The 20550-nt window shown below is 53.5% G+C and overlaps 1 protein-coding gene across 2 annotated transcripts in view; it reads right to left on the bottom strand.

Moving 5' to 3' along the window:
• Nucleotides 1–19779, bottom strand: part of ADARB1 (adenosine deaminase RNA specific B1) — a 133107-nt gene extending 113328 nt beyond the window's left edge. The window contains exon 1 of one of the 2 annotated variants that reach the window (XM_046647996.1): nucleotides 19723–19779. The gene's annotated coding sequence lies outside the window, so the exon portion shown is untranslated. Of the gene's footprint in view, nucleotides 1–1956; nucleotides 2248–19722 lie in introns of those variants that run through there. The other variant, XM_046647993.1, reaches the window with a different exon arrangement.
• Nucleotides 19780–20550: the final 771 nt, after the last annotated feature.

The following is a 20550-nucleotide window of genomic DNA, read 5'->3' as shown; positions in this document are numbered from 1 at the left end:
GGAGGCAGTGGGCCTGGGGCAGACAGGGACAGAGTGAGCAGAGGGAGACTGGAGACAGGTGGCAGCCAGGTCAGCCAGGGCGTTGGTGGCTAAGAAGTAAGTTACAGCTTTACTGCAGACACAAAAGTAGGCCACCAAGCCCAGGGGTAAGATAACGAGCTCTGGCCGCTGTGTGGGGGGCACTGAGATCACTAGGGGAGATCAGGGCCCAGTTAGGAGGCTCCTGTCAAAGCCAAAGGAGAGACGGTGGTGGCCTGAGGCCGCTGGGCAGGAGGCCACATGGAGAAGCAGCATCCTGGGCGGAGGATCGACGCAGGGACAGCAGGCCCAAACTGTGCTGGGGATCGGATGTGACAGCGAGGGGTCAGGAGGACTGCCAGGTTTCTAGCAACTGGGGGGTGTCGGTGACATTCACCTTGAGGAAAAGGGTAGGGAATTCAGGAAAAGGACATGGCCGGTTTTGGAGCCTGTGAGATGCCATCCTGGAGAGGGAGGGGCGCCACGCCACCTGGCAGCCCGGGGCCCAGGCCCCACAGGGAGCTGAGACGGAAAAGCGAAGCGAGTGACCAGCCCAGCTGCCTACACGTCCACATCGGCACGTCCAAGACAGGCCTGTCTGCGCCGCCTCTGTGCACCTGCCACCAAAGCCAGTCCCCTGCAAGCTCCGCCGGGCAAAGGCTCCACCTTCCATCCCGCTGCGCCCACCAAACCCCTGCACCACCCCAAACGCATGCGCCCTGATCCTGCTCTAACCCATCACCGTTCGCCTGACAGCGGGCTCCCCGCCCCCACTCGCACCTGTTCTCCAGCCGGCACCACAGAGGAACTTCCAAACCACAACTCTGGGGTCAGACCCCCACCCGCTGGCCGTCCCATTCCCAGGATAGGACTCAATTACCTGCCGGGCTCACAGGCCCTTCTCTGGCTCCCCCACCTGCATACTAGACCGCTAGCCAAGCTCAGAAGTTCGCCCTAGCTCTCCCAGCAAAGCGCTGCTCTTTTGTTCTCAGTCAACAAAAGAAGGTATTGTGAGCACCTCCCAGTGGAAAATACTCCGTAAGGGGTGAAGGGGCCCGCACCCCACTCTTCCTGACCCCCAGGCACTGCTGAGAAGGTGGGGAAACCCCTACCCACAGCTAGCTCGCTGCCAAGAACTCTGGGGAAAGAGGGGAACGTGGAGAGACCGCCACGTGGGAGCACCACGGAGGAGCGAGGCTCCTCCCAGACCCCGGACGGGTCTCCGCAGGCTTGCCCAGCTCTCACGGTCTGCTCTGGGTATGACCCTGGGTGGGGTTTCTCTCCAGTGTAATCGACGTCAGAAGCCATGAAAGAGGCTGCAAGGAAGTGGGTGACTACATCTGCAGTTCTTTCCGGAGGCTGGCTCACCAGAAGGAACTCCTGGGGGCCGTGCACGGAGGGCCAGCGCTCCACTGCCTCTGGGGGGGGTTGGTGAGGATGCCGTGGCAGCCACCCCTGGGGCAGAGATGGGCGGGCCCGCATTCCTGATGCAGCCCAGCCCTTAGACTGCCCTGCTCCTGAGGTCCTCCAAGAGATACAGCAAAACCCACCAGGGGTGGTGGGAAGGTGAGGGGGGCACACATTCCTGCTCCTCTCGTGCCCTGGAGAGAATCCAGCTCATTCACTCTTCCCTTCAGAGGGGGCTTGGGTCAGTTACTGATGCATCTGGAGGAAGGCCCGGCCTGCCTCTCCAGCCTCTGCTCGCTCCTCACCCTTGGCGCGCGCTGGGCCCACCCACAGCACCGTGCACTCAGGTCACTGAATGGAAGGGGCTTGTCCCAGCTGAGGGCACCCCGCACTTGTCCCCAGCCATGCTGGTCACCAGGTGGGTAAAGCTGTCTAACCTGAGATAAAAGATGAGCAAGCCCACCTGGCCACAGACACTCCATTCTCCAATGGTCTTACATAACACAGAGCGTGCATCTGGTTTCCACTCACCTGTCTGAGGGGTGTGTTCACTCCCAACTGGTCCAGAGCTTGAGACGGTAAGAAATGGGTGCTAAACACAGAACCCCAACACTGTCAAAGCCTGCGGCAGCCTGGCACCAGGGCTCCTGCTGACATGGCCGTGGGGGCCCGACTTGGCCACTGCCCACAATCCATTTCACCCCTGCCTCACAGAGCACACACTCTGCCCCAGGCGTCCCGGGGACCAGAGGCGGTGTGGACACTCCCCCGGCCCAGGAGACGGAAGCTGGGGTTTCCTGAAGTGCCTTCCTAGTGGAGACAACGCCCCTTCCTGCTTCCCCTCCTTTCTGCTGGAGTCAGAACAGCCACCATGAGACCCGAGGAGCCCAGCACGAGGATGACACAGCAGAGTGCAGAGACGAAAGGGTGCAGCACCACAGCCCCGGCCCCAGACCGCCCACCTCTCGGTGCAAGGGGCCAAGGAGGTGACAGCCACACCAGCCTGTTCTCTGCTACATGCTGCCAGACCAGCCTGACCCAGAGAAGGCCTGAGCACAGGGACTGTGAACAGCCCGCCACAGACCTGGAGCCGCCGCCGTGAGCGGGGCCAGGGCAGAGGCACAGACACCACACATGCAGACAGACAAACAGGGCCATCTCGAGTGCCCACAGAACAGGGGCACGTGGACAAGAACGACACGGGGGGAGCCCAGGGAGAGACAGCCTCCCCAGGCAGACGGCATTTGAGCTGATGGCTCAACAACGAGCAGGCGGCAGCCTTATGAACACCTGGAGGACATCCATCCCCACGGGAGGAAGAGACGCTCGGGCCGTGAGGTGGGGCCGGGTTAGTACAGAGCAGCGAACACGGAGAACAGAGAGAAACAGCCAGGGAGTAGCCTGTGAGCGTTCTCCCAGGGGGAACTCACTGCCCCCTGTGATGGGAAGTCACTGGAAGGGGTCCAGCAGGGGCTGCCTGATGGGATGTGCCCCTAGCAAGACGCCCGCAGGGACTATATGCAGGCGGGCTGCACGGGAGCAAGTCTGGACCCAGAAAGGCCAATGAGGAGCTCCGTGGCTTAGAGTGGGGTCCTAGAGGGAAAAGAGGAAACAGGTGTGGGAGGAGGAGCTGGCAGGCCTCACGGAGACGCTGGAGAGAGGGTGACAGGAGGAATGAGAATGGCGGCAGGCCACTCCAGGAGGCAGGGACAGCCACAGGATGGCAGGGGACAGCGAATGCAGCTTCGGGCAGACGCGTCCTGCAACACCTCCAGAGCTGAGGGCAGGGGCTGGGGCTGAGGAGGAGCTGCTGAGAGGCATCGGCACCCAGAGTGGGCTGGAGCCTGGCCCTCGGGCTGAAGGCAGGCGGGGTGGGGAGGAGGCGGAAATCAGGTTGGCAGGCTCAGTTCTGTCAGACGCTGCTCAGGGCTGAGCAAGACGGGGACAAGACAGTGGCCACTGCCCTTGACAAAGACAGATCACTAGTGTCACCTGGAAGAGCCATTTCAGAGGGACGGTGGGGCCGAAACCCGACCAGAACAGCTGAGGAGGTGGTGACAGTGGGGACAGGAGTCCAAGCTGGGAGACTACAGGGCACCACCCGCCTTCTCATGGACCGTGCTGCCACCCCAGGTCAAGGTCCGGGGTCAGCTCCGGGCGTCCTCATTCTCCATGAGTGTACGTGATCACTGATACACACAGGTCTGTGCCAGCAGGCACTTCCAGGACAGCAAGGTCCATTCTCACCTGCTTTCACCCTCTCCCCACCCAGTGCCTGTCCCAGAGCCCCACATGCACTGGACACTCAGGAGACCAGCTGGGAGGGAGGGAGGCAAGCAGAGCAGTGTGAACAGGCGGCCCACCAGGAGGGCATCCCGAGGGCCCCGTGAGTTCCCATGGGCACAGGGCGGAGACGGGGCCCACAGATGGGGAGCCGAGATGTGAACAGACAGGAGCACCCGGGTGCTGCTCCTCTGTGCACAGAGGGCGTGTCCCAACAGGCGACTGCACCAACACCCAGGCAGCAATGCGTGGGCCTGATGGTGGTGGGGCCAAAACATCAAAAACACATTTTCCCCCAAATCCCTATATTCAAAATGCTTCTGGAGGTTTCTCAACAAATCATTTGATGTGATTTATTTCTCAAAAGACCCTCACTTTTTAAACACAAAATCACCGGAAACCCATCTTATGAAAGAGAACATTTTCCATTAATTAACATCAAGAAACCACCTCTAGAAATTCTAGGAAGAAACAGGTTACAATCACGTAGAGCCATACAAATAACCAGATGAGTCACGAGTTGAGAAGATGACTAACAAATCACCAGTAAAAATGAATGCCCTTCGGGAAGTTACTGAATTCGATTTTATCAAGCATTTTCTGGGCGCCCACAGAGCTGCAGCTATGCAGGGACACGAAGCCCAGTGCTAAGGTGCCTGTAACAGGGCAAATAAGAGACATGTGCCCACAACTAGAGCCAGGAGGACACACAGCAATTAAGTCCTGGACTGTAATTTTAAAATCCAGGAGGCCTTGCGAGGCAGCAGCCTCCCCCTGGGCTTCCTTGCCCCATCCGAGTCCTTGGGGCTGCAGCAGACCCGTCCCACCACACCCCCATGTCCAGCCTGTACCTCCTCCAGGCCCCACCTACGAGGGCCTCTTCCCAAGAGAAGAGCGCAGTGAAGGATGTGAGTCAAGGTTCTCCCAGACACCGCTGTTACGCACAAGAACAGACTCCAGCCATGGATCAAGAACACCCTGAACCCTCGCACGCAGGACAGGACCCAGCTCCAGAACTGCAGAGGAAAATGCAAGAGGCAGCAGGGAAACGCCAGAAACAGCAGCAGCATGGCTCTGAGGGCTCAGCACCCACAGGGGCCCGCCTCTCTCTTCCGGTCGCCAGGGATGTCCGAGGGGGGCTTCTGGAAAGCTGCCAAGGGCAGTGGACAGCAGACCTGCAAGAGCCAGAGCTGGTGCACGGGGCCTGGAGCCGCCACAGGGCTCCTGCAGCCCAGCTCCAGCTCCAGCCCCACTCTCCCACCAGAGGCTCAGAGCCGCCTCAGAAGTGCTGCGGAGAGCCAGGAGGAGCCCAGCAGCCGCTCAGCACCTCAGTGCCCCCCCAGCCGTGGCCCACGCCAGGTTCCTGAGTGGCCCGAGCCCCATGAAGGTGGGTGTGCGGCCCCCGCAGTGTGGCAGTGGCCGCACTGCTTCCTTCCCTGAGACGTAGCTCATCTCAGAGCCTTGATTCCCTGGTTTTCATTGTGCCTGCTGTGTACATATGGGGGTCAGTGGGGGCGGGAACGTGAGACTCAGCAAAAGGGCTTCCACAGCTTGTAACGGCGCACCTTGTCAGCCCTAGAAAACGGGATGAAGATTTCCTCCTCAGCCTCAGAAAATGAGATGTGACGCTAGTTCTGGTGTCCTTAGGATCTATCTTCAACAGAAAGAAGTAAAAAATACAAACACTCGTGAGAATGAGTTAATCCTGTTTTATAGGACTGGGAGGGTGTACTTATTAAAACACTTTTTAAAATAATTATTCAGGTCAAGAGCTACATTTAAGCTCGTAAAAGTTCACGGACTTCCTCCACCTCATCTGCTCTGTGTTTCGGGACAATCCCTGATTTGTCCATTATTTTAATATCTACAGGAAGATGTCTTTCCTATTTTGTCATACCATTAGTATCAGTCTGACTTAAAAACTTAAGTACAGAGAAAGAAGATATATCCATTTTTTTTTAAATCCAATAGGAACACAACAATGGAAAAACTACTTTTAACGAGGGCTCCTGAAGTCTGATCCTAACCTTTAAAGGTAATCTATGAGGAGTCACCTCTCAGATTAAGACTTGATCCCCATAACCCTTACTTCCAAAGATGAGGTTCCAAGGTGTACCAAAAAAACCAGAGAATATGTATTCCCATGAAAACTGTCTTCTTTGATGTCCGTTTTTTAAATCTCTCTCTTCAGCCGGCTACAACGTGGTCAAAGGAGTAAGGAGGGCCCGCTCCATCATTCATTCCTGAGAGGTCAGAGAGAGACACAGTCACCTGACAAACAGAAGGGCCTGAGTGAGGTTTCTCTCCATCCTCGACAGAGAGGCCGGCAGGTGGAGAAAGGTGTCGAGCAGGATCGGGGTAAGCAAAGGGAAGCTGTTGCTGGCTTTGGATCACAGCTGAGAACCAGGCCCAGCAGCAGAGTGACCTGTCCTTCCAGAAGATCCCTCTCTGCAGATGGGATGCTGGAGGGCCGAGAGCCAAGAGCCACCCAGACTATTCACACTTCTGTTCCTCAACACCCTCCCGGACGGATGAAGAAAGTTGATCTCTAAGGTCTCTTAAATTGTCTGAATAAATAAATAGAACTATTTTCTCCTATCAAAATAAAATACTGACTTTTAAAGGAAAGACAAATTAATTTTGCAAAGGATTAAAAAAGCAGAATCCGAGTCAGACCTGCAGGAAGACGAGCAGGGGGCTGTCTGAGGTCCACCAGCCTGCATGCACGTTTCCTAGCCCACCCACCACAATGGCCAGACAGGACCGTGGTCCTCCCGCTCCTCCTCCCTCAGGGAGACCCGCCACTCCCCCTGGACCGTGGCCACAGGAGAATGGACCTGAGCGCCCACCTCCTCCACGCCAGCTGATCCCGAAGCATGCAGCAAATGCGTAGCAATGCTGTGGGTGCTCGGGGACCAGGCTCCCACCACCCCTCGGAGCCAGCAAGCTGCCAAAAGGCACAGCCCCACATACCCTAAGGCCCTCAGGAGCTGGACAGGGGCCACACTGGTGAACAAACCCTGCCGACAGCCAGGACTGCAGCAGAAGACTGCAGGCTCGTCCACGGCTCCCCCCAGACGACAGCCCACATATCACAGGGCTGTCGCTGCCCCCAACGTCTCCAACTGCTCTACTGTCACAGCCCTTTCAAAACATTAACCTTTCCTGATGTAAAAACCACTAGATTCAATTCCTTTGCCTTTTCTTTGTAAGAATTTAGTAAAAGCAGAAATAACTATATAAGTAGTTAAGCTAAACATCGACCAGTACCAAAACAGGAAATTTCAAAATTGAAGCTGTAGAAGAAATTGGATTAATTTAGGGTTGATTTAAGATAATACCAGGAGCAAGGACAAGTGGATGTCTCAGTAAGAAGAAAACTGGCAAGGACAGTCAAATTGAAAAAATACACAACTGAAAGACAGATCAGAACCTGTGCTCCAGGCAGGAAGGGACTGAGTCATTCTATCCACTGCTAGACCTCTGGCGTCCACAGTGCCTGACACACCACAGGCGCTAAAAAGCACTTATCAAGTGAATGCATAAATACATGAATGAAAAAAGGCTTAATTTATACTAAGAAAGATGAAGATCTACACAAATATAAGATGCTAGCAACTCCTCAGATTTTAAAAAGTGCCATCACAGAACCTGCCTTGTTCCTCTAATAGAGTTCGTGCCACAATGGTAATCACGGGTCAGATGCTCCATTCGTCAATAAAAATCACTACCGGCCCTCTATCTCACTCTCTAAAAAGGAGGTGGCTGAGGTATTTTTTAGGGGGGAAATGCAGAATGTAAATGCACAGAAAACAAGAATGACTTGAAAAATAAATAAGCCTTCAAGCCAGGAGCAAGGACACAACGGGGACTGAGGTCAGACTACTGTCACCCTGGGGAGGATGGAGTGCTCAGTTGGACAGGCACGAGGCAGCCCAGGCATGGACATCAGAGGTGGCCACGTGAGTGCACACAGGTCACCAGGCTGCACACCAGGTTCCAGTGGTGACCGGTGCCAGCTCGTACCAGCTCATGAGAGAGGAATGGTACATTTTCAGGAATTTTGTGAACCAGCTGACAGCTCACTGGTAGCTGAACTAGGCAATGGTGAGAATATTTATGCCACAGAAATTGGCAAATGCTACAAATCAGGGCTTTTTACACTCCCCTCCCCAAGAAAGCCAGTTCTTAAACACTTATCAGCACATCACTGCGTATACCTTACAATATGTAAACTGTATCTCAAAAGCAGAGAAAAGCGGGGCGAGCCTGGTGGCGTGCTGGTTAAGTTCACCCGCTCCGCTTTGGCGGCCGGGGGGTTTGCTGGGTCGGATCCTGGGCGCAGACCTACACACTGCTCATCAAGCCATGCTCAGGCACATCCCACATAGAAGAACCGGAAGGACCTACAACTAAGATATGCGACTATGCACTGCGGCTTTGGGAGGAAAAAAGAGAAAAGCTGGGGTCTGAGGAGAGAGAGGAGGGACTCGTTTTCAAGAGAGAGAAAGTAGTAAATAGCACACTTAAGTTTCAGCGTGTTAAGAGAAAAGTAAGGTTTTCCCTGAGAAAGAAAGATGTTTAACATCAGGAGATCTCCGGATGACGTTCACTACGTTAACAGAGCAGAGGGAAAGCCATGCGATCTGCTCAACAGACGCAGGAAAAGCACGCACTGAAGGGCCACTGCGGCACATGACGAAGTTTATTAAAAACGCTCAGCAAAAGGAGGCAGGTGACTTGCTTAGATAAGGGTGCGCACAACACAACCACAGGGAACCACACCTGGGAGGAAACGTGAGCGGTGCTGGCGCTGAACCAGAGCAGGAGGAGCGCACGGACCACGCGGAAGTTCTGGCCCACAACTCGGGGAAACACAGAGATCAAAGAGGAAGAGGGATGGTCTGCACACTGCGACCTCCACCTGGAAAACACGAGGCCCAATGACTGCTGTGCTCGTAACCAACATGCAGCCTCGACAGGGTCCTACGCGGCAGCCACAGGCAATCAGAAATGCAACCGAGAAAGCACTCGCTCGATGATAAAATTGGCGTTTCTGACACCGGGCAGAGAGCAGACTATTCAATGACAGAGGTGACTGGTGACCCAGCGGAATAAATATGAGATGCCGACCTCAAGTGTGTAAAGACAGACTTCACGTAGATTAATGAGCTAAATGTGGAAAACAGAACATAAAACTGCCAGAAGTTACAGAAGAGTGACTCTTGAGGCAGGGAAAACGTTCTTAGACAGGACTCAAGCCCAAAAGTCACATGGGAAAAGGCCGATAAATCTGAATACAGGAAAATTTAAAATTTCTCTTTGGAAAAAAATAAAATAAAATAAAAAGACTAAGGAGAACACGAGTAGGCACGTGCGAGGTCCCCAGTGTGGCGCCTCTGGTATCCAGCCAGCCGGGGCCCCGACCGCCTCCTGGGCACAGCCTCTTCCCCTGGAACAGGCCCCCTTTCACAGAACTGTGCCCTCCCTGCCGCGGGTCCCCAACGCTCCTCACCGGGGCCCGGGGTAGCCGGAATGTCCAGCAAGAAGGCACGAAAGGATCTCTCACTGAAGACAGCTCAATCCTCTTCAGAGGCAGGGTCAACAAAAGCTCAGACAGATGGGGAGACCGAGGCCGCGGGCTCCCCATCCTCACCCTCAGCTCCCAGCTACCTTGTCAGGTGCTTTCTTTTTCAACTCTCTATTTTGACATTTTAGACTTACAGGAAAGTTGAAAAACAGCACAGAGTTCCCATATATCCTTCACCCAGCTTCTCCTAATGTCCACATCTTACAGAATCACTGAACAATTATCAAAATTAGGAAATTAACAAAGGCACAATTCTATTAGCTCAACTACACACCATATGTGAATTTTGCCAGTTTTCCCACTAACATCCCTTCTGTTCCAGGGTCCCATCCGGAACTCATGCTGCATTTCGCTGTCGTTTCTCTTTAGCTCCCCAAAGCCGAGACCATCCCTCCGTCCGTCCTTGTCTTGCAGGATCTGGACACTTGGAGAGCACTAGTCAGCTGTCACTGTCTGCTGTCTCCTCATCATCCCCCTGCGACCAGGAGTCTGTAGCGAGGAACCCTGAGAGATGACATGCCATGTGGCATCAGGAGTCTGTGATGGCGACCGTCTTATCACAGGCCACCTGGGTGAGGCGGTGTCTGCTGTCTTCCTCCACTCTAAAGTTACTATTTTTCCCTTTCTGATAAATAAATAACTTGGGGAAGAGATACTTTGAGACTAGGCAAATATCCTGTTTCTCCTCAAACTTTCGCCCACTAATGCTAGCTCCAGTCCCCGGTCTCGCCTACAATAATTACTACCGTGGTGTCTGCCTCACGGGGATCTGCCATTTCCTCATTCCTTCCACACTAATCAACCAGAATTCTGTCTGGAAGAGCTGTCCCTTCTCCCCCATTTATCTACTTATGTACTCCATTCCTTGTCTATATCAGGATGGAGTGATGGCTACTTATTTTATTCTGTGGATTATAAAGCAACATTATCATTATTTATTTCCCTGCTGAGGTCCATCCAGCTCTGGCCACCTTTCCTCCTTCAGCTTGGCCCCCATGTCCTTTCGACAGGCCCCATCGTTTCTGAGCATGTCCTCGTTCTCCGCTCCACCAGCTGTCCCAGGAGGATGCTCTCTGGGTGTGCTCACTGTTGCTGGGCCTTCCCAGGGCACAGAGCTGGGAGATGTGTACGTGAGCACACCAACCCATGCATCTGCATACATCTCTGTTTACCTCCGTACCTATCTATCCATATGGACACATGTTAAAACCCCAGTTCACATTGACACCTGGGTCAACCCAACCCAGAGGGGCCCTTAGCCCTCCTCTGCTCCTCACTGTCTCTTCTTCCTGGCGCTCAGGATCCACGCCGCACTTATCATCTGTTCAGTCCTCATGTACGCACAGAGCAGGTTCACACGGCTAACTGACCCGCGAGAGACAGACGCACCACTACAGTGGAGCACTGGGTGCTGTCCTTCGTGTCCCCCGTCTCACAGAACTAGTCCACACGCTGTTTTCTCAACTCAGGCAAAGACTGCTCCCCACCCCCGCCGCTGCTGTGGCTCTTCACTGTTCTGTCCTACACTGAGGTTTGCTTCTGTTTGTGTTCCAGCCCACATCCTGGGTGACGTTCACTTTTCATTCTGGGGTCTGTGAAATATTGCTGTGGTTCCCCGAGCAGGGCTGTCCGGAGGGGTCTGCTCAGAACCCGGCGCCCATCCCTGCAGCCCCGTCCCCTCCCCATCCTTCCCGCCCCACCCCCTCAGCCAGTCTCCCCGGCTCTGGCTTACCCTCCTGCCCCCCTTCTGCATGAACGGGCAGGCGCGCACGTGTTCCCACACCCCCCTTCCCACGTGCAGGGCTGCACGCTAGATGATCTCAGGCACTCTGCCTTGCTCGCTCCCTGCGTGTTCTGGAAATTGCCGCCAATCAGTTCACAGAGACTGGCTCCTCCACCCAGTGCTCTGCGGTACAGGCAGCCAGGGCTGACCCGCCCTCTCCTGTAGGGAGAACCAGGCTGTTTCCACAGGTGTCTTCATTGTGTCAGAGAGCATCCTCAGCCTGGATTCCTGGAAGTGGAACTGCTGGGTCAACGCATCGTGCACGTGTAGCTCTGTAGGCTGAGTGTGGTTTTAACATGCCCAATAGTGCTTCATTGATTTCCTCCTCTGACGAGTGAGAGAACAAATCCAATACTGGGAAAGAGTCCATCTGTTCGGGACCTAATAGCGTATATCACACACGGGGCTGTCATCCCAGGAAACCCTAATGGCCTGCGCTCAATTGTAGGACCAGGACATTTCATCCCGGAGGAAACAGGCTCATACTATTCACGCAGCTCAATGCACACCACAGACAGCCCTCAAGAGCAAGCCACCTGAACTCTCAGAGCTGGTTCCTACCAGCACCGTGGGTGTCAAACACATGCTTTTATCCCAAACAAAGCTCACGTCCACATAAGCTCACGTCCACACACAGACGCATCTGGTGAGGTTCAGAGCAGCATTATTCACAACTGTCAAAGAGTAGAAACAAGCCACATGTCCATCCGTGGTGACGGGATAAAAGAGACGTGCTGCATCCGTGCAAGGGAGCACCGTTCCGCAACTAAGAGGACAAACCACAGGTCCACTCTGCAACACGGGCGAACCCCAAAAGCGTTATGGTGAGTGAAAGAAGACTGACACAAAACACTGCATATTGCATGATTCCATTTACATGAAATGTCTAGAAAAGGCAAATTTAGAGAGACAGGAAGCAGACAGGAGGACTATGCTGGAGGGAGGAATGAGAATTAACCATAAACACAAGACACATCTGGGGTGATCAAAGTGTTTTAAAACTGGACTACGATTATGGCTACACTGCTTAGAAATCCACAAAAATCACACACCTGTCCACTTACAGAGGGTGTATCTCACGGCAGCTGTGTAAAACAGAGGAAGACAAAAGCTCTGTGCATACCTTCCCCACCTCCATTCTCCCCAGAGCCCGTGGCTTCCCACAGTGCTCTAAAAGATGACCACTCAGCCCGTAATTCCATCACATGTGCCACTTGCGCTGTGTCTTTCAACTATCAGTAAGACGGGGGAAACACCTTGGACTCTTGTATGTGAAGCACCATGCTGCCCGCACCACTGCCCTTTCCCGGCTTCATCACAGCGCGGCTCTGACCGACGAATCCCATACAACATCACGGCTCAAAGTCTTGGTTGACTAGGAGGAAAAATCCTCCTTTTCCTGCAGCAAGGGCTTCAGTGAGAAACGCTCAAACTCATCACACATTTCTCCTTTCCGCCTGGGCGGGGGACGCCCGGAGCCGACCCAGAGAGGGAGAACTGAAGGGGAGCTGGGCGGGACGGGCGATGGTCCGTGCCCGGTAACATCCTGCAGGTTTACGCCACACCTGCTCTTCCCATGGAAACAGCGTCAGTTCCCTACAGTGTCATTGGAGGAACGGCGTCAAAGAACGGAAAGCGTCACAGTGAAATGATCAAACATGTCACTCACTCACGTGCACGTGGGTGAAACCATCCACTACGTGACACCAAGAAATACAAAGAGGACAAAGAGCCCAGAGGAGGAGTCAGAGGATAGACACAAACCCGGATCAACACTGGGTGACAGGGCACCACGCATTCAGACGGACAACAAGCCAGCAGTCCTGGCCCAGGCTTCCACCCTACCACTTCCCAAACCAGCCGGAACCTGACGGGAGTGACTGTTCTGTACGGTTTCGGTGATGGTCAAATCTCGGTTGAACTCTCTGACCCCAAATTACGGCAGGTCTGAATCCTGTGACTCATTCCTATGAAGGCCACATCTTCCTGGATTAAGAATTTTCAGCTTCAACTCCCAAACCGGCTTCCACCTGCAGCAAACAGTTCCCTGCTCACTCCTTGTGCCACAACTCGCCTGGAACTGTTAAGTTGAAAAATTATTGCAGAAGCCTCTTTAAACTTTGAGATAGCTTTTTAATGAAAATTAAGTTTTAATGTATCAAGAAGGAAAAGATAATCCTCTGAAGCCACCTGCCCAAGAACGCTGTCTTCTAACAGGTATCCTGTAAAACCTAATGCAGGCGACCGATGCCAGGATAATAATTCTGTTTGACTATTATTTTGGGTAGATTCCTATTCTGAAAAGGAATGAAATTCAAAATGATCAAGACTAATTTATTCGATGTGATTAATTTCATTCACGTCTAGAATACAGTGGATATAAACAGTCAAATCATTGCTATTGAAACTGTGGCCCGAGCACCGAAGTCTCTTGAAGCTGCTACCCCTGTTTAGATCAACTTCGAGCTGTTTGTGCTCATACTGCGTGCCACGTCTCAGTGATCGCTAAGCCTCTTCCATCATTCTTCATGCAGCGGCTGGGGGCTGCATCTGTGGCCACACAGCGTCTCACGACCTCCGTTCTCTACTTGGAGACATCCCCCTGGATGGGTCCCCCTTCCCGAGGCAGAAGCCAGAAACTGAGTTCCCTGTCCTCACGCAGCCCCAGCACACACAAGATGCAGGGGTACCAATCTGACACAGACAAACCCCGCCCCGAGAGAGAAACCCGAGGAAGCAGGTGCCGGCAGAGTCGACTCCCAAACGGGAAGAAACTGAGATGAAGGAGACCTGGGTGCTTGCGGGCAACAGTGGGCAGAGTGCCCGCGAGCAGCACCCATGCTCAGCGTGCGTGGTCCCACTGGGTGACAGGGTGTTGCGGCTGACTCTCAGCCTCACACAGATGATGACACGCTGCCTTACGTCCTTGAGTAAACTCCTTTTCTCAAGGAAGTCCAATCATCCGAGTAAGTTACCACTCGGAGAGCGAGAGAATCTGTGCGTACCGCCACTGACCAGAGAAACACGACGAGCTGGGTCAGCTCTACGTGCACCGCCCGCAAGTGAAGGCACAGGAACACGAAGCAACTTCCAAACTTGCCCCCAGCCTGACCGACACACGTCAACAACCAGGGCCTCTAAGTGTCACGTCAGGAGAGGGGGCTAGGTAACACGACCCGCTACCGAATTACCTTCAGTCAGTTAAGACACGCTCCAGACTTTCAAAGCTGAAAACAATCCTTGCTCAATCTAACTCACGACAACCGACATAGTCTGGAGCCCCCCATAAGAAAATGGGTCATCTGCACTTCCCCGGCATCTCGTGTTTCCTCATGGAGTGAGAACCCATCACTCGGGCCCCAGACCCTGCCCCCACCCCCTTCCTTCCTGCACCCCACCTCTCCCAGCAGAGCCGCCGGGCCCACAGGGAGGTGACAGGACACCTGTGCGAGCGCCGGACTCGGCTGGACCTGAAGGAGCCCTGCCGTGGCGAGGCGCGGCCCACTCTTCACGCTCACACAGGTTCTACCACAAGGATTTGCTGAACAACCGACTGAATGACCCCTGAAACACTCAGAATGTATTATTTTACTCCCATTTACAACGGTCTTCTAGGAATGGAATGAACCTCGGAAATCACCGACTCGACCGTCCCGTTTGACGCCCGAGGAACCCGAGACGGAGAGACGTTGGGAACAGCCATGAAGTCCAAAGGCAGGGCTGGGGTTAAACCCCCATTTCCGAAACTCCGGTAAACTCTTCTGTTCGCTCCTCCACCAAACAGCTTATAAGCCATATTCTCTTCAACTTTTAAATCCTTTAAGCCTCCACGGTTTAATCAAGTATTTTCCATTTTATTTGGCTGCTTTTCTGAAACTTCCCAGAATTATTCAAAGTTTTTTCTCATTTTTGTCAAGATGTACTTACAGCTATGACCTCTCTGACTATTACGGATGCTGTTATTACTTAGGAGAGTGCATTTCAATTATACGTTGCCCAAAAGGCATTAAAATGATGGTGGGAGCACCGTGCTATTTTCTCAGGTTGAGGACTCCCTGTTCTCAACAGATTAATTTACTATATCACACTTTATGGTTTTAGAACAATTCTGAATGTTTTGTAAATGTTTCTGTTTCACAAAGAAAAGCACGGAAATCTGGAGATAACACAGACATATGGGGCGTAAATATACGACTGATTCACCAAGTACAATAGGAGCACGGGGGGAGGGTAGGGAGGCAGAAAAAGCACACGTTCTCAGACGCAGACAAACTTAGCCTCGACTCAGCTTCTACCATTTACTCATTCGTTCAACAAACACTGGTAAGTGCCTGCTGCGGCCAGGCATCGTTCTGAGGCCCCGGACAGGGACAGAGCAAGACCCCTGCCTCCCCGAAGCTCCCCCGCTGCCAGGCAGGCTGACGGGAGGGAGGAGGGCGGGCACGGAGGGCAGGGATAAGCAGAGAGGCAGCAGGGCATGCAGGGGGTGAGGAGGTGAGGGTGCAGAGCAGTGACGCCCAGGAGACAGCTGGAGGTGAGGCCCCGGGGCTGGTGGGGTGACCGAGGGACGGCAGGGGAGGAGGCCCCTGGGAGGACTCGGAGATGCGGGCAGTGGCAGGGTTCCAGGCAGGAGGGTGACTGATCTGTCCTCCACCTGAGGCTCTGGTCTGGCTGCTGGTGAAGAACAGATGGGAGGGGACCAAGGGGAGCCGAAAGGAGACCATGAGGAGGCTACTCAGATGAGCCGGGAAGTCTCCTCGTCAGCAAGAGGGTGATGGTGGTCCTGCATGATGGTAACCTCCTAAAATAAGACACTGGGGAGTAGCCAGGTAAACTCGGCCCCCCATGCCTGACACACAGGAAGAGCTTCACAAACGTCAGTAAACATTATCCAGCCTTCCCAAGAAGTCACTCGACCTCTGATGTCAGTTCCCGATCTGAAAAAGAGGCAATGACACCTCCAAGTAAGACTTGTGAGGAACCAGCGATGGAAGTACAAGGGCTCTACCTGGTAACTGCAAACATACGTGTCTGTTTTACAAACATGTTACAGACCTTACAGACCATATGTAAGGATATGCAAATACCCTGCACACCGCACCCTAGGGGAGGAGAGATTTTCAGATTCACACAGAATCCAACGTCAGACGGTGTCTGTAACGAGGAGTCTTCACCACGGACCCTTCTGGTACTTAGCATCACGACTCAAAGAGGGTAATGAGCCGTTCCCACTCCCTCTGGTGCCCTCAGCTCCCGGACCCAATCCGTCCCCAAACCCTGCTGACTCGACTGCCAACACACAGTCCACACTGCTCTCTTTTCTCCAGCCCCACCACCTCTGTGCTCCCCCGGGGCCTCCCGTCTCATTCTGGCACCGGTTCTCCCTGCTTCAGGCTTTCTCCTGCCCATAGGAGCCTGTGAAGCCAGGCTGCACTGTCTCCCAACCTCACCGTCCACCCCGCTCCCCATCAACGACCCGACAAAGGCTACCGGCCCCTCTCGTCCACTCCAACAAACAGGGCTCTGACAGGCTGTCCCTTCCACCTGGAATGTCCTTGTCCCCTCTTTTGGCAGGAAGAGCTCATTCTCCCTCGGGCCTCAGCACAGCACCCCTATTCAGAGAGGCCTTCCTGGAAACCACGTCTCAAGCAGGGGCATCCACCTCAGCCCCGTTTCTCCGGCCATTCAGAGATAGATTCATGTCCAGGTACCCTATCTGCCTTGTGCTCTGGTTAGTCTCCCCTGCTGGAATGCTGGCTCCAGGAGCAGAACCCTTCTCCCTCCCAGGGCGTCCTTCCGCGATGACTCACACAGAGACAAGGCCTCAGTGAAACCTCCAGCCAAGGGAAGAGGAGTGAGAGCAGCCCAGAGCAATGGGAACCAGCCCTCCACCGTACACGGACGGAACGCGAGGGAGTCGGCGGAGGGCTTCCCGTTTCATCCCATTCGCTGAACTACTGAGAAGGTTGATATTTCAAAACTCCAGACCTAAAAAAACCAGATAACCACAAATAATACAAATCGACACGCAAGAAGGATATTTTAACAGCCACTGTAAGGGAACGCGGCTGCCCCAGAGGCACTTAAGCCTCCACTGGCCCAAAGCAACACCCGCCCTCTCCGGGGGCCAGAGCCGTCCTGGATGCGAAACTCTCCCTCTAGGTCTTTAAGACAAATAAGGCATAAATCAGAAGCCAAGTCTTGCTAGTCCCCTGAGTAGTACCAAATTTGGTAAATAAAGGTGCCAACTTCTAATCAAATTAACAATACTTTTAGAGACAAATGAATTTTCTTAATAAAGCAAAAAGCCATTTCCACATGTATCTTTCTATGAGGATGCCCCAAGGTGTGTTTAGCACTGTGAGCTAATGAGAAACTAGCTCCAAGGGCAGCACGTCTTAGAAATACTTTTGAAGTGAATCAAGGTTCCCACTCACCGGAGTCCTGCCTCGCTCCTGGGCTGACCTGTCCCTGCTCCTCCAGCCACCGCCCCCACCTTCTCAAAGACTTTGCTCCTGCATATTATCCCCTTTCCTACGCATTACAAATTTGCCCTTCTCTACTGCATGGTTCCTATTAGCCCATAAACACGCTATAATCACTCTCATTTAAAAAATAAAAATTAAAAACTCCCCTGAACCCACGACCCCTCCAGCTACCGTCCCGTTACTCCGTGCCCTTTTAACAAAACTGCTCTAAATTCCACCATACTTGATGTTCTCCGCCTCCTCACTTCCACTCCCTCTCTCCCTGCAGCCGCCTCTCGCCACCACAAGGCCACCTGCCTCTTATCAAATCCAGGAGTTCCCCGGCAGAAGGAGAGGGAGCCAAGCAGTGCCTCAGCCCTGGGTTCTGGTCGCCGGACCCTCCTGGTTTCCTCCTCCTGCCCCCTCCCCTTGCAGACCCCTTGCCAGAAGCCCCAGCCTCCGTCCTCACCCTCCAGCTCTTCCGCATCCACACCCACTGCCCCGCCTAAGGTTTCAAATACGAGCGATATGCAAATGACTCCGAATTTACATATTTGGCCCCAACCTCTGTTTGAAACCAACCACAATTTCCAAGGGGATCCAAACATCTCTACTCAGATGATTAATCACAAAAATAACAAGCAAAGTAAACCCTCTTAACTACTGTCAACGAGGTACTATTTCAGGCACTTCACATTAGCTGTGTTTATCGACCCAACAACACTGGGAGACAAGTTGCTACCATTCTTCCTAATTTATGGAGGAGAAAACTAAAGCACAGAAAGACTAAGCAGCCTCCTCAAGATCACACGTCTGGTCCACGGTGGAACGACGATGAAACCTGCAGGCCCGGGGTCGACCTGGGGCTTGAGTGCTGAGGAACCGCCTTCCGGAGAGTCTGAAGCCTCCCGCGCCTCCCAGACTCCTGCTACTCTCAAACCAGCGCCGGCCAGCTGCTCAGACCCTCAGAGAGACTAGGGCAATCCTGATGGGCCCGTCAGCAAAACGAGCCCCAGTCCATCCGTTCTCAGACCCACGCTTTCCCCCATCCTAACAACCACGACATCAGCAGCGCCTGGCACCGGTGGTGGCTCCGACGCCGTCTCACTCACGGGCAGGAGGCAGGTGTGTCAGTCCTGCTCCGGCACACTCAAACTCAGCTGTCACTCTTGGAGGTAACCCACCAACAGGTCAGTCAACAAATCACTCGAGGACCGGAAACCCCTCCTGAACACCCGCCAGTAAGATCAAGAGGGTACCCAAGCTTGCAGACTGGGTGTCGGCAGCCTGGACAACACCCCAGAGACAGCAGGGGTGTGGTCTCAAGAAAAGCCACCTCAGCCACACTAGGTGACCACGCCGTGCACCACACAGCATCACATCAGCGCTGAGTCAAAGGCTGACTTGGAAGAACCGGATTCTGACGGTGAAGGATTTTAGAATTACTTTACTTTATTTCACTCATATTCTCCTTGTTTACGGAAGCACACAGTGATTTGACCTTCAAAGTCCATGCTTCAAGTCTAAAGGCTCTCTCAGTGAGTCCAAGTGAAACCTAAGTGACAAGAAAGCATGTCACAGGCTAACCGGCAACGCTTTCCTGTTAATAGTACAAAAAATAAAGCTGTGCCTTACAATCAAGGGCGTCTGCCACGTGCTGAGATACAGCAAGCGGGATCAGATGGCACCGCCTCCGCCCAGGTCCTGGCCTGGTCCGCGGGCCCAACCTGGTCACCGCAGGCCCCTGCCGTGCAGGCGCTCGGGCAGTCCTGCCTGCGCCACTAATCCGTGGCCTCTCTGTGCCTGCTTTTACCCACATGTAACACGGGAAGACGAGCAGTAACACCGAACTTTCAGACTCTCATGAGAATTAAATAATATATGCAAAGTGCTCAAATAGCCTGGCACGTCACTAGCTCCTAATAAGCATCAAGAACGTGACAGCCAGAGTGATGCTTTTTAAAGATAGACCAGACCTTGTTCAAAACTCTCTAAAGTTAACTAGAAAAAAGAAACAAGGGAGGGGGGAAGGCTTCCCAACTCACTGAGATTAACAACTGAATTCCTTACTACAGCCCCTGCTCAGCAAGACACAGCCACCGGCGTCTCCAGTCCCACTCCCACTCCCGGCCGCCCTCTCACTCTCCGGGCCACACTGGCCTCGCTGCTCTTACCAGCACAGGACCAGGCGGCTCAGGCCCAACGCTTGACTCCAGGGTTCCCGCGGCCTGGCAGTGCCCAGCTCCCAGCGTCCTTTGAGCCCCCTCTCAGACTCCTGCCCACCTGCCCAGCACTTGGCACTTAAGCCGGGGTTTACTTTCCCCTCCTCCTCCATAATGTGCATCCCCTGAGGACAGGAACTGTCCTTGCTGTGCTCACCTCCACATCTCCAGCCTAGAACAGGACTGGAACATGGTAAATACCTGTGAGGTGACCTTGTGAGTGAAACAGAAGGAATGTAGAGACAAGCAGAGTTTCACGACACTTCCACTAAAAATACCTGGCACCTCTGGGCCACTTCTGTCCCCCCCCCCCCGACCCCTGCCCCCTCTTATTCATTTTAAATCCACCACAAAGACATGAAACCGAAAAGCAGTCTTTTTTCTTCATCCACTCCTAGAACACCTCACACACAGGTGGAGAAGAGTGGCGAGCAGCAACAACCAGACTGCAAACAAATGTGACACTCTGACACTAATGGTGTGGGCCCAACAGCTGTCAAGCCAGGCACCAAGACCACAAGAAGACCCCTGCTGGCACTGCCATGTGCCCTGTCTACACTCCAAACGAAAGGTCACCCTGGAGAGAAAAGTCACTCAAGAAATTAAGGAAACCTTAATGACTTCAATTTACAATTTTTAAATGAAATTCTCACTATTTGCCTTTCCTACCTCACATTATGAACGTATTTTTTAAAAGATCTTTTTGAACACCCTGCATTTCCATCACATCAAATTATAGATTTGGAAATACACATTTTAGAAAACTGACACCAAAAAAAC

The sequence above is a fragment of the Equus quagga genome, chromosome 21 (assembly GCF_021613505.1).
Source record: "Equus quagga isolate Etosha38 chromosome 21, UCLA_HA_Equagga_1.0, whole genome shotgun sequence".
NCBI lineage: Eukaryota > Metazoa > Chordata > Mammalia > Perissodactyla > Equidae > Equus > Equus quagga.
Note: the sequence above shows the minus strand (reverse complement) of the source record. Positions and strands in the feature narration are given on the sequence as shown.